We start from the raw sequence: 15080 nt of genomic DNA, 5'->3' as shown, positions 1-15080 counted from the left end.
CATTCTCTACTCACCTACACTCTATATAACAGAATGGGATGACAATTTTGCAGTAAATGCTTCTCAAACCTCAGCAGCAAGATAAAGCATGGCCCAATGTTGGATATGTCACCCTAACCAAGAAACCCATTCCAGATAAAATACTCATATAAAAGCCTACCCATTAGTTAATGAATCTTTAATCAATGTTTTGAATTCTTCCACCAATTACATGCATTCCTCTTTTTCTTAAAGACTCAGAAGGGAGCAGAACCTTCCTTTGTGCTTCCATGTAGATGACCTATCTGCGTGGCGTGGGCCCAGCTCCCACTCAGAGATGCATAGGACCCACAGCCACAGATAGGTTCTCCCAGGGGGAATCAGACCTGCAATGTGCCTAGACTGCTTTGAGCCTTGCTTTTTGCGAAAAACTCCCTCACCTAGATTTGTGGCAAACTTTTGCTACAAAAGAACTTCACAAAACCCATGCGAAACCTTCCAAGGACCAGTGTAACTGGTTCAACTACTTTTTTTCTTTTCCTTTGCAAATATTCTTCTGTGATGTGATTAGCGGCATTGGCTCCTTTGTTTCCTGTAAAAAGTAACCACCTAAAGCAACCTGTGCATAGTAAATGAGGACCATCATATAATGTGCCCAGGAACCCAATAAAGGCTGGTCACAATAAAAGTTGTGGCTTTTGCTCCCATTGAGAGAAAAAGCCAGGCTGTCCTTTTTCCTCCACAGGACTTGGTAGTTCGTGAGACTGTCTCTCCTCCATCCACAATATTGTGGACCTCACGAGCTGGGGTCTGCATCACTTTCATCTGACCCCACTAGAATTAAAGCCATTTAATTATTCCAGTACCTCTCTTAAATATGATAGGTATTAATTGTAGGTAATTATAGGTAGTTATTATAACATAGGATAGATCCCATGTTATCATAATACTCATACAGGGGTCATTAACTAATTTCAAGCCTTGACCTCTCTTTCAAGGTTGAGCTTTCTAGAAAATCTTTCTGAGAGAGAAAATTTCAAACCTTTGAATTGGTCATACATAGTATGCTCCCTGAATTATGATTCTCATTGTATTGCTAATAGTATCCACTGCTGTTTTGACAAAACTTATATGCAGATACAAACGAAACTTCAAAATGTGTTAGTTGGAAATTGAGCCAATCCCTCCAAGCAGTATTAGCAAAATTTCTACCACCTCCTGCAGGAGGGGAAGATCAGGGAAATAACTTAGGCCCTTTTAAGGATTGCTTTTCCCCTTGCCATACACCCTCCTTAATAAATATAACTCCACCAATACCAAAGTCATTGCAGCACCCCTAGGCCTCATCTGCCTATCTGAGACTCCCACATACTGGCTAACAGATCATTCAGAACTTCAAGAAGCTATTGCTTATACATATCTCAGCAACTCTAAACATGGGGGTGACTGCACCTGAGAGACCTTGGCACCTCAAAACCTTAGCATTATAAACATAACCCAGGGTCATGGAAGTCCATCTCTTAGCAGGAAAAAAATGAGCTTTTGGTCTAGGAGTGGCTGGAGCTGCTGCCACTATAGCAGNTGAAGGGGCCAGACACTGAACCCATTATATGAGAAAAGGAATGTGATCAGGCTTTTAATAAAACTGAACCGCCCTAGTGGAAGCCCCAGCCTTAGGCATCCCCAACTTAAACAAGCCTTTCTCTCTACATAGCAGGGAAGCAAGGAATAGCTGTAGGAGTCTTAGTCCAATGACCAGGGAATGAACCTCAACCAGTTGCATATTTCTCTAAAAAACTGGACAATGTAGCAACCAAATGGCCTCTGTGTCTAAGAGCAGTTGCAGCCACAACCACGCTAACCGAGGGAGCTGCTAAACTAACTCTTGGGCAGAAGTTAGAGGTCTTAACTGCATATCGGTTATCAGGGGTATTAAAAATGAAAGGGCACCTCTTGCTAACAGGAAGTAGACTGACAGAATATTAGGCTCTTTTTCTGGACAATCCTGAAGTAACTATAAAAACCTGCAATACCTTAAATCCAGCCTCCTCAATGTCTACAGAGTCATTCCCACATTTGACCCATTCCTGCTCAGACATTATTAGTTTAACTCACTGTCGCAGGACTGACTTGCTAAACCAACCCTTAGAAAAGCCTGATGATGAATGGTTCACAGATAGGAGCAGCTTTGTACAGAATGGGCAGTGAAAAGAAGGATACACAATAGCATTTATATAACACTATTGAGGCATGGCCTCTTCCACCCTTGACCTCGGCCCAAAAGGCTAAAATTATAGCCCTTACCCAAGCTCTCATCCTAGGACAAGCAAGAAGGATCAATATCTATACATACTCCAAATATACCTTCCTTGTTCTGCATGCTCATGCTGCCATATGGAAAGAAAAAGGGCTTCTCATCCTCAAAGAATCCCCTCATTAAACATGGACCAGAAATCTTAAATCTGTTCAAAGCAGTTAGGCTCCTTGAGCAAGTAGCAGTCGTGCATTGCAAAGGCCACCAAAAGAATATGTCCCCTGTCTCTCAGGGAAATAGGAGACCAAACCAAAAAGCAAAGAAAGCAGCACTAGAGACTGACAAATAGATTTATTCCCCTCTGTAAATGGCCCAGATATCAAACCCAATTATGCATCTGAGGAAATATCTTGGGCTTTGGAGCAAGGAGGTATCCATGAAGGACCCTGGATATATATTGGCCAGAAGTCTTCCTCTTTAGACTTCCTGGTGGAAATTCTTCATGGCTTTTCATGACTCTTTCCACATTGGAAGGGACGCTACAGTGACAATGGTTAATAAATTATTAATAGGTAGGAGAATAGCTACTACCATGAAGAATATTTGTCAGGCTTGTACTCTTTGTGCCCATAACAACCCTGGGCAAAATCCATCCCTGCCCCTGCTGAGAGAACCAATACATCGATGAGGGATCTATCCTGGAGGGGAGTGGCAGATTGACTTTATGAAAATGCCTCCTTGTAAAGGATACACATACTTACTAATCCTGCTTAGATACCTTTACTCAGTGCATTGAAGCTATTTGGACAAGGATGGAGAATGCTATAGAAGTAGCAACTTCTATAGCATTAATACCTAGGAAATAATACCTAGGTTTTTGTCTTCCATGATCCCTACAAAGTGATGGTAGGTCATCCTTTACTTCTAGGACCACTCAAGCAGTTTCTGAAGCTCTAGGCACAAAATATTACCTTCACTCTGCTTGGAGACCACAGTCCTCTGGAAAGGTAAAAGAGGTGAATCAAACTTTAAAAAGGACATTAGAAAAACTTTGTCAGTCCCTGGCTGGTGTGGCTCAGTGGATTGAGCGCAAGCCTGCGAATCAGAGGATCGCGGTTCGGTTCCCAGTCAGGGCAAATGCCTGGGTTGCAGGCCAGTTCCCTGCAGGCCATTTCCCAGCAGGGGACGCACAAAAGGCAACCATACATTGATGTTTCTCTCCCTACCTCCTTCCCCTCTGAAGATAAATAAATAAATAAAATCTTTAGAAAAAGAAAAACTTTGTCAGGAGACTCCTGAAAACTGGGCTAAGTTGCTACCTATAGCCCTCATGAGAATTAGGGGTTCCCTTAAGGCCAATACTAAGTTCAGCACATTTGAAATGTATGGCTGGCCCTTTTTAACTCTAGATCTAACATTTGATACAGAGACCCATCAAGCAACTAAGTATATAATAAACTTAGGGTAAGTGCAGAAAGCTTTACAGAAATATGAAAATAAAGTTTTACCAGCCCCCAAAGAGAATTTTCAAACTACCATATCTCCAGGGGACTGGATAATCCTTGAAACTTGGAAGGAAGGATTACCAGAAGACCAACTCAACCCTTAATGAAAGGGGCCCTACCAGGTAACCCTGTGTACCCCTATGGCTGTAAAACTTTTAGGAGTCGATAGCTGGGTTTGTATTTCCAGGGTAAAACTGACCTCCACTGATCCCAATCTGATTCAGGACCAGCTGGAGACGAAAAGCCCAGACTACACCTGTGAGCCACTGGAGGACCTCAGGCTCCTTCCTGTTCGAAAGGAGGAAGCCCTAAAAGATAAGTAATGATTGATGACAATATACTAAAATCACCATTGTTTTGGATAGTTACACTTCTTGGAAACTTCCTATTAATATTGGTCCCCTTCATGAAGGCTTGTTTACTTCCTTGTGAGTGGAATCTTATCTATGATGGTCCACAATGAAAATGTCTTTGTTGTTTCTATTAACCATTCTCTACTCACCTACACTCTATATAACTGAATGGGATGACAATTTTGCAGTAAATGCTTCTCAAACCTCAGCAGCAAGATAAAACATGGCCCAATGTTGGATATGTCACCCTAACCAAGAAACGCATTCCAGATAAAATACTCATATAAAAGCCTACCCAATAGCTAATGCATCTTTAATCAATGGTTTGAATTCTTCCACCAATTACATGCATTCCTCTTTTTCTTAAAGACTCAGAAGGGAGCAGGACCTTCCTTTGTGCTTCCATGTAGATGACCTTTCTGCGTGGCGTGGGCCCAGCTCCCACTCAGAGATGCAAAGGACCCACACCCACAGATAGGATCCCCCAGGGGGAATCAGGCATGCAATGTGCCTAGACTGCTTTGAGTCTTGCTTTTTGCTAAAAACTCCTTCACCTAGATTTGTGGTAAATATTTGCTACAAAAGAACTTCATAAAATCCATGCTAAACCTTCCAAGGACCAGTGTAACTGGTTCAACTACTTTTTTACTTTTCCTTTGCAAATATCCTTCTTCTGTGATGTGATTAGTGGCATTGGCTCCTTTGTTTCCTGTTAAAGGTAACCACCTAAAGCAACCCGTGCATAGTAAATGAGGACCATCATGTAATGTGCCCAGGAACCCAATAAAGGCTGGTCACAATAAAAGTCGTGGCTTTTGCTCCCATTGAGAGAAAAATCCAGGCTGTCCTTTTTCCTCCACAGGACTCGGTAGTTCGTGAGAATGTCTCTCCTCCATCCACAATGTTGTGGACCTCACAAGCTGGGGTCTGCATCACTTTCATCTGACCCCACTAGAATTAAAGCCATTTAATTATTTCAGTACCTCTCTTAAATGTGATAGGTATTAATTGTAGGTAATTATAGGTAGTTATTATAACATAGGATGCATCCCATGTTATCATAATACTCATACAGGGGTCATTAACTAATTTCAAGCCTTGGCCTCTCTTTCAAGTTTGAGCTTTCTAGAGAATCTTTCTGAGAGAGAAAATTTCAAACCTTTGAATTGGTCATACATAGTATGCTCCCTGAATTATGATTCACACTGTATTGCTAATAGTATCCACTGCTGCTTTGACAAAACTTATATGCAGATACAAACGAAACTTCAAAATGTGTTAGTTGGAAATTGAGCCAATCCCTCCAAGCAGTATTAGCAAAATTTCTACCACCTCCTGCAGGAGGGGAAGATCAGGGAAATAACTTAGGCCCTTTTAAGGATCACTTTTCCCCTTGCCATACACCCTCCTTAACAAATATAACTCCACCAATACCGTAGTCATTGCAGCACCCCTAGACCTCATCTGGCTATCTGAGACTCCCACATACTGGCTAACAGATCATTCAGAACTTCAAGAATCTATTGCTTATACATATCTCAGCAACTCTAAACATGGGGGTGACTGCACCTGAGAGACCTTGGCACCTCAAGACCTTACCATTATAAACATAACCCAGGGTCCTGGAAGTCTATCTCTTAGCAGGAAAAAATGAACTTTTGGTCTAGGAGTGGCTGGAGCTGCTGCCACTATAGCAGATGAACACCACCCCTCCTGCCCACTAGGGAAAGCTTTGCCTACCATGAGGCCACTCTAAGGGAACTCACTAAGTTATAGAAGAAATCTCCAAAGACACTGCTGGTACTCTAGCTGGACTCTCAAGATCAGTAGACTCATTGGCAAATATAATCATGGATGACTGCCTCGCCCTTGACTATTTTCTTGCAGAAAAAGGAGGGTTATGTGCTGTTATCAATAAAACCTGCTGCTCCTATGTAAATAACTTTGGAATGAATGAAACTAACACAAGGAAAATTTATGAACATATGGAGTGGCTACATAAATATAGTCAGCAGGGCCAAGGAATTAGGGATACCCTGACCTCCTGGTGCCCTAGCTTAACGTGGCTATTACCCCTCCTAGAACACTTAATAACATTGCTGCTCTTATTAATTTTAGGACGGTGTTTACTCATTTATTTATATTATTTTAGTTATTTATTTTTAGACAGAGGGGAAGGGAGGGAGAAAAAAATGGAGAGAAACATCAATGTGTGGTTGCCTCTTGAGCATCCCCTACTGGGGACCTGGCCTGCAACCCAACCATGCGCCCTGACTGGGAATCAAACTAGCAACCCTTTGGTTTGCAGATCCACACTCAATCCACTGAGCTACACCAGCCAGGGTGGAAAAGAACAATCTTGAATATATTTCTGCATGCAATGTTCTACTTAATCATAACAAAACTGTTTCCCTTTTAAAATATCTTGTGACAGGCAAGGAAAAGTCAGTACTTTCCAATAATGTGAAATGGAATATATCATGGGTCAAATTAAATGAACCACCACAGACCACACCAAATGCTACTCTTCATCCAAAGAAGATGATGTGTATGTGATGGGATTGGAATGAGACTGCTATGATGAGTTCCTTCTAGAAAACCAAATGATCAATTCCAGTGAGTACTGCTCCAAGTTAGACCAAATGAAAGCATCACTCAATAAAAAGCACCCAGAATTAGTCAACAGAAACCCCATACTCGTCTAGCAGGATAAGGCCGGAACATATTTATTGGATGACCAGGCAATAATTGTTATAGCTTGGCTGGGATTTTTGCCGTATTCACCAGACATTGCACCTGCAGATTTCTACTTATGCTGCTATTTAAAAAATTATCTTAATGGAAGAAATTTCAATTCACTGGAGGACTACAAAAGGTACCTAGAGCAGCTCTTAGCTCAAAAAGATAAAGTTTTGGGAAAATGGAATTATGAATGTGTAAAGATAGTAGAGGTAATGGATCAAATTGGTGAATATATTGTTCAATGAAGTTATTGGTGCAAAGGAAAAATGTGTCTTTATTTTTACTTGAAAATGTAGTGAACATTTTGACTAACTAATAGATTATGTTCCTAGAAAGTACTATATTAAACATAGTCAAAATGGAAGTTATGAAAAGGGCATGATAAAGACTTGGAGAAGAGTTTTTTTGGAGGAAGGTAATGAAAGACATGAATTCCAGAAGTTGAAAGTGGTCAGTGGGGATGCAAGCTGGGAGGAGTCTGAGCAGAACAAGACTAATGGTGAAGATGGAACTACCTCTGGTTTACTTGACATTTGCTTTTTATGGTAGATCCTTAATGGAGACAGCTACTGGATTTACAATGTGAAAGTCTGAATGGATTTATTGAAACATGGAATCCTCTTTTCAAAAGTATACTCAAAGTTATTCTCACTTCAACATGTTCCCTTTCTCCAGCTTGTTAAGTGAAACTTTTAGCTACTGAAATTTTCTATTTATCAGTGTTCCCAAAAAAGTGTTTCTAAACTTTGATTCATCTCTTCATCTTCCAATACATCCATTTCATGATGTTGGGCTCACAGACATTGACTGTGAATCTGGGCTGTGGTCACTGGGGATATTGACAACTTCAGGAGTGGCTAGCCAATATGCTTGTCCACAAACTGTTGTCTGCTTAGACCATCCATGGGTTTGTCCATCACAGAGCTCTGCACATGGTCAGACCATCTGGTTGACTCAGAACTAAAATGGGTGACTTTTTAGAGGTAACCTTGGGTAAGCAGTTTGCTGGGCTCACACATGACACAGGCATCACCTGCAGCAGGGTCTGTGACATGTGCCATCATAAATTATAACATAAAACCCTTATGAGGTTTTAAGCACAGGCAACACACTCAGACATATATATTTAAATTTCATATTTCTTAAAGGACTAGTGTCATGAACACACAATAAATATCCAAGAGAAGAAAGCAAACAAACAAACAAAAAACCTAAACCTAAGGCAGTCATCAGAACAGACACCTGCTCAAATGATGCAGCCAATTGAACACTATTGTGGTGTTTCCCCCACAGCATGAAAACAGAAGTACTGCGTGACTATCAACCAAGTGTCCAGTGCTTTTCTCCAACAGAACACATTCTGGGTCTGGAAGAGAGTGACTCCTCATCGCTGCCACTTTGTCCACCATGGCCAAGGCATGGGAACTTTTTGTATGCCTGTCAGGGGATGAATAGATGAAGTGTGCTACATATTCACAATGCAAACTTACTACTCAGTCTTAAAACAGAAGGGATCCTGCCATGAGCCATAACATGGGTGACACTGGAGGATGACATGCCATGTGCACTAAGCCACCAAGAAGGACTAGCGTGACTCCATGGAAATGAGGTCCCTGAGTCAGCCAAGCTCATGGACACAGGCAGCAGAATGATGGTTGCAACACTGGATGAGGAACTTGAGAAGCAGGTGTTCTTTGGATAGAAGTTTCCACCAATGAATCCAAGTCAGGATGGGGATCTGCTATAGAGCTCAAGCCTGTAATGACTCACACTGTGTTATACACTCAGGGATTTGTGATGGACACATCATTTGTGAAGGGTTCTCACTGTGAGAAGGTGACAGGAAAGGGGCCATGTTAAAATACAGTTGGAGCAACCATTCCAGACAAACCACTTGGCACATCATTTAGTTATTACTATATTGGGTTGGCCTAAAAGTTCATCTGTGTTTAACTTCATTTGAAACAGATGTATTAGATTATATTGTGACAAGTGTCATATCAGCTGCATTTCAAAAAGTATGAAAATTGGTAAATTTGTGTAGCCCCTTTATGTTTAATGTGGAAGAAAATGCACATTTTCACAATAACATCCTTTATTATTTCAAGAAAATAAAAATACAATAGAAAAATAAAAATAAATACAATTTATGTAGTGTATGGAAAAGGTGCTGTGACTTATGAAATGTCTGAAATGTCATTTTTGAAATTTTGTGGTGGAAATTTCTCGCTGAAACTATCTCAATGGTGAGGTACACCAGTTGAAGATGATAATGATCAAATCAAGAGTGTTATATGGAACACTCAATTTTATACTAAAAAGGATATGAAAGTACTCAAAATACAAAAATCAATAAAGTTATTGGTGTGTCTTTATTTTATGGGGAAAAAAAACCAAATTGACTTTTTATCCAACCTGCTCATTTGAAAATTAACCCAAATTCTTTACTCAGCCATAGAAAAAAAAAGGAATTCCTACCACGTGGGACTACATGGATGGAGTTAGAGTGTATTACAGTGGGTGAAATAAGTCAGAGACACACAAATGCCATGTGATCTCACTTATATGTGGAATCTAGAGAACAGTAAAAAGAAACAAGCTGAATTAAAAACAGACAAAAAGAAACAGAAGAGACTGGTAGTTTCCTTTGGAGGGGAGTTGGGAGCCTGAGTAAAAAATGTAAAGAGATTAAGAAGTACAAACTGTCGGTTACAGATTAAACACCAGGATATAAAATACAGTGCATTGAATAAAACTAATAATATTGTAATAACTATGAGTGGTGCCAGGTGGGTACTAAATATATTGGGCTATCATATCACAAATTGTGTAAATATCTGACCACCCTGATGTAGGCTATAAGCACATTGAAATGATATAAAGAATGTCAACTGGAATTGAAAAGGGAAAAATAAAATTTTCCCAAATTCCAGGGAGGCTAAGGCCAAGGTGTGTATCAGAGTGTGACAGACAAGAGGCATGGCTGAATTCCAGTACTGTGCTCACATGTTCCATCTCTATTGAGAAATTTCTGAACATCCTGTAGGTTTACTAGAGACTCCTATTTAGATCCTCAACTTTGTATTATTCACTGGGGGTTCACAACCCAGTAAACAAACTGTGGGCTGCTAACCAGGATTTATTATAATAATCTGACTTGCTGAAGGGTCTTTCCTTTTCCTCCCAGATATTTTAACTATGTACATGATAAATGTTCCATATCCACATGGGGTGTGTGTTTGTCTTCAGCCTGGACATCGTCAGCAAACTGTGTGGCTCCCTCTGCCTCGGTGTGGTGTCGCCTACTCTTGAGCTCTGTGAGAATGAATCCAAGTCAATGACCATCATAACTGGGGAGCTTCTTCCTCAGGGATTGCTTTCATATCCCTCTGGTGCCCCCTGTCCTGCATGACCATTTCTTATTGCTGGCTGGCTTGGACACTGAGCTGTGTTGGGTTCACCAGATCCTCTGGTTAGGCTCAGCTGATGTGTATCAGAAAGTTTGATGATTCATTGGAATTGGGCATAAGAATGACTGAAAGAGTCTGTTTTTGTCCGTGTGAGAATAGATTCAGTCTTTACAACAGACTATGCTCACACAGAGATATCAGATGTGAGCACATAATGAGGAATCCAAGAAATTCCCTAAGGGAAGCAGTTACAGAAAGAGGAAACCCAACAGGAAACCAGCACAAACCACCAGAAGCACCTGATCCTTAATGGTCCTTGTGTTCAGGGATGCTGAGCGCCCTCCAGCAGTAACAGCCTTGGTCATTTCCCAAAGCCAAATAGAGTAATAGTGAGCATGAGGACCTCAGCCCTCTCCACTGGTCCCCAGTACTCCCCTAACCCTAATCCAGGGAGGAGTGGGGCTTGCTCAGTAAGGTCCTAGGACCCCTTTTCTGTAATCAGGGCATGAATGGCTGTCTGTGTCTAGTGTTGCCTACCCTCCAGGGCTGTATACAGCTGTGGACTCAGAGTCCACAGTACAATGGAGGAACTTGTGTATTACCTTTGATATAGTCCTCAATCAGCTGAGGTGAGTCAGGTTCAACTTGAAGAGTCACAGACACCTGCTGCTAAAGTCTGTGTTGGGCCTAGGACCATGATTGTAGATCCACAGTCCCTGTTCTATGTCCTTTGTTTGCAGGGGAATTTCCTCTCTTTCCCATGCCAACAGAGACTAAACTTGCTGAGTACCCCAGGTCTGCTTCCTCATAAGGCAGCCAGAGAGCCCAGAACATACCTATGTGACTGGGTATGGAAGGATACCTGGGATGTGTGGATCCCAGTATGGAAGCACACCTGAGAGACACAGTCCAAAAGCCCATCTCTATGGGTATTACTGGCACATTCACACTCCCTACCAAGCTGAAGGGGATCACAAAAGAATCAGGGCCACTTGGCACTTTAATCTCTCCAACACTTCCCAGGCTCAGAAGGGACAAATGTTCCCCTCAACACTGTGTGGCCTCACAAGGATGACAGGGCCAAATATCCAGGCCAGGCCATAACCCTATACCTTAAAACTGCATGACTAGGATAAGGCAGACCTAGCAAATCAACAGGTGGAGGTGGGGTGCTGCCCATGCACCTGTTTCCCAGGTGGGAAACATGGGTCCTTTTCCTCAAGCCACACACTCCAGGCTCCCAGCAATTCTCTGTCCATAGTCTTTCTGGGAACTAAAGGACACCTTGAAGGCACTAATTCATGAACCAAGCAGACATCTTCTCCATCCTGGAACTGCTGCGTGGCCCCTCCTGCAGTCACAGATCAGGTTGTGTGACTTTTCTTGTGTGACAGTGTATTACTCTGCATGGCTGTGTGTTGCCATATGACTGTGAGCAGTTCTCTGTGGCTGATGCCTGTGTTGTCATTGTGTGTGACTGTGTGCATGGCTGTGTTGTTACTGTGTGTGAGTTTGTGTGTGCCTGTGTTTTTTCTGGTCAAGTACTAAGAGAACAGGATGTACGCTGATCACTCTATGCTAGCAGATATATTTATGCTGTACTTATTTTGTTGGATTAGGAGAGTTTAATACGAAGTTTACTTAAATTGGGAGGAGATCATCTGTTCCATTAAATAATTTTTTTGGATTAAACATGTGCTCTCTCAGACACTGATGGTCATGGATGGGACTGTTGAACATAAGGGCCAGAATGTCTGGGTCCCCTGGACTGCTCCTATAATCCAACATGCTCCCAATGCAAATCTTACATCTAGTGAAGCTTTAAACCTGTGGATCCAGGAGGAGCTCATGAAGTAGTTCAATGAGGCACATCCAAGTCCTCAGAGTCCAGTGTCCCCACTGTGCTATTAGCACTGCTTCCTGCAGTGAGAGGGGCTCCTCCTAAGGATGGATGTGAGGGTCCTGTGTTTGGAGCACTGACAGACCTTTCTGGGATCCATGTGGACCCTGACGTGACAGGTGAGGTCAGCCATCCCTGAACTGGATCAGGCTTGTCAGAGATGGAGAGCCATGGGATCTTGCCATCATTGACCAGGAAAGGATGAGGCACCTGGAAAGTCAACACTGTATGCAGCCATGTCCACCTGAGAGGGGTTCAGAGCTGCACACAGACTAATGAACCAGCATCATGCCCGCAGAGCTCAAACTCATGGGCAAAAAGGAAAAAAAATTGCAAGGAAAGATATGCATACTAAGTAATGTCATCAGATACATTTTCAGTATCTGAACAATTTGTTAAAATTAGGAAATGCTACAAAGAAACATTAAGCTTTTTTTTGTTCCATAAAATTTATGCCAGTACTAAGAGTATTAAAACTTAGAAACACACATACAATCATGCATATTTGAAGGTACACAGCACACAATCACAAACACATTAATTTCACATGCAGGAAAACCATACAGCAGCACTCACCAACATATAAACGCACATGTTAACTGACACATTAACACACAGAGTAACAGATGCACACCTAGACATGAGAATAGGAGGGAAGGTATATATGAAGGAGTTTTCTTCACAAAGAGAGGAAATGAAGGGTGACTGAAGAATTCATTTTGCAACCCCTCTCTGCACCTGCTTCCCAGATGAGCTCCAGCCATCCATGTGTCCTGAGCAACCCCTGGAGCCCAGTCCCAAACATGCTCCCTCAAGATGGACTTCAGCAGCTGGGATGACACTGCTTCACTCCATATGTGCGGTACAGTAGCATACAGTCATGTCCTTGGTGGTCATCGAGCTCAGCTGCAGGAAGAGCTGGATCTGGAATGTGTGCCTGGGTGAAGATTCTGTTGTTTAAGACAAGTTTGGGTGTGAACTATCTCTGACTCCTATGCACCCCATCCTTGCAGCCCCTCTCTGGGGTTCACCAGTCCTGAGCCTGACTCATGCAGCTGGGACAGGGCACCTGGGGACACTTTGAATAAGGGACACCTCAACTTTCATTATCTTTACACACATCATCTGGGACCATATCAGAAATCAGTATCTATCGAGGAAAAGATCCCCAAGCAGGTTATTTCCGTGACATGCTCTAGCCCTTGCACTCACAACCAGCTCACAAAGAGAGAAACACAGGCTTCCTAGTAGGATGCACTCACACTGGGGCCTGGCTCTCATTCTCATTGATGTGGGGGAAGGTCTTTGTTCCATGAGCTGTGGAAGACTCAGAAAAGAGATTAAACCATACATGTGTACACACAGCACATACCACACACAGTCACAAACACGTGACTAAATTGCCAACAATTTAACATATGTCTGCACACACATGCACACAATCACACTTTCCCACAAAATTTCTAGCAGCTCTGGAAGGAAGCCTGTTGGCATGTTCCTGAGGTGCAGCTGAGACCCAGATCCTCGGGGAACCAAAATGGTTGAAACCTAACACTCAGGACATACAGATTCCTGCTGCTGGGACTGGTGAGTGTTCCCTTATATGACAGGACTCTGCAGAGTGATTAAGTTAGGGGTGGCTGAGTTAAAGCTGTTGACATGGGGAGATTATCCTGAATTCTGCACTCAGGGCACAAATAGATTCATATATCCTTTTTAAAAGGAAACTAAAGAAAATCAGAGTAACAAAACTGTGATTGTTGAGATAGATGTTGGGGTGCATTTCTACACCCACCAAGTAAATGAGGGGCAAGAGGGCAACATTTTGCAGGGAGGGCCGAAGCTTGAGAATTGTAAGTGCTGGGGGATCATCCCAACCACTATAGGTTGAGGAGTGCCTGTCAGAAGGAAGGAGACATGTGAGGACATTGTGTGCATGTTGAAGGACAGAGAGCCTGAACTCAGCACACAGGGGCCTGGATAGGTCTGGATCCTTCTTTGTGGGAAATGTTTCCAACCACAAGGAAGATGAGAGCATTCATGGAGGTTCATTGTCAGGGAAGGAGAAGGACACGTAAGAGCATAGAGAAGGAAAGGTCTCGGGCACAGGGTGGAATCTCATCTGTGAACTGACAGTATCACTTCCTCCTTTGCTGTCTGCAGTGAGAATGAGAGAAATGAGACCCACAAAGAGGAAAATGTGTCCCCGGATGCAGCTGAGAGATTTCAGAGGAAATCCCTGCTCCCAAGTTAAAGCCCCTTCCATCCCCACCCAGGCCACACTTGCTCCTGGGTTTGTACTTTGTGGCCAGTGGGAAGTGAGTGGCCCCTAGTGTCCTTAGTACACCCTGCAGTCCAGCCCTCCTGTATCCCCCAAAGTAGTTTGTGTCTGGGTTCACACTGACCTCCACTCTCTGTGTGTATCACACTACTGTACACAGCCATGTCCTCAGCTCTTAGGCTGCTCAGTTCCATATAGGTTGTGTTCACAGACTTGTCTGTAGTCATGGTGACTCTGCCCTGGAATTTATGTGCATAGATTGTGCCAGCATTGTTAGGGTTAACCACCCCCAACCAGTCAAGGCCTTGTCCTGGGGCCTGTCACACACAGTGCATATCTTAGCTGGTGAAGGTGTATCCAGAAGCCTTGCAGGAGAATTTCACTCTGGCTGTCCCTGGTCTCCTCTCCAACTCAGGAACTTGGGAACCCCTTACCTGTAGCCAATACCACCAGGAAGAGGACTTTCCAGCTCCAGTCCATGGTGAGTGGCTGTGCCATCAGGTCTTCTGTAAGGGAGGGTGTGGCTGTGGGTGATGCTCTCAAGTCACAGACAGACCCTCATTTAACCTAGTCTACCTCTTTTCATTTGCATAGTCCTCAGGAAGGGTGTTTAATGTTGAAGTCCTCATTCCACCTGAGAGATGAAAGAAGACACA

The 15080-nt window shown here is 42.8% G+C and overlaps 1 long non-coding RNA gene across 1 annotated transcript; it reads right to left on the bottom strand.

Annotated features, from left to right (window-relative positions):
* Window positions 1-3920: 3920 nt before the first annotated feature.
* LOC118983327 (uncharacterized) lies at window positions 3921-14800 on the bottom strand. The gene is made up of 3 exons (XR_005065698.1): window positions 14712-14800; window positions 14555-14557; window positions 3921-3932 (listed from the first exon to the last, which is right to left on the bottom strand). It is a non-coding gene; the product is annotated as an uncharacterized LOC118983327 (long non-coding RNA).
* Between the last annotated feature and the right edge of the window lie 280 nt (window positions 14801-15080).

This window comes from Sturnira hondurensis, unplaced genomic scaffold (genome assembly GCF_014824575.4).
Source record: "Sturnira hondurensis isolate 20B ecotype Veracruz unplaced genomic scaffold, ASM1482457v3 Scaffold0002740, whole genome shotgun sequence".
Classification (NCBI taxonomy): Eukaryota; Metazoa; Chordata; class Mammalia; order Chiroptera; family Phyllostomidae; genus Sturnira; species Sturnira hondurensis.
The sequence above is the reverse complement of the archived record's forward strand: the minus strand, read 5'-3'. Positions and strand labels throughout refer to the sequence as shown.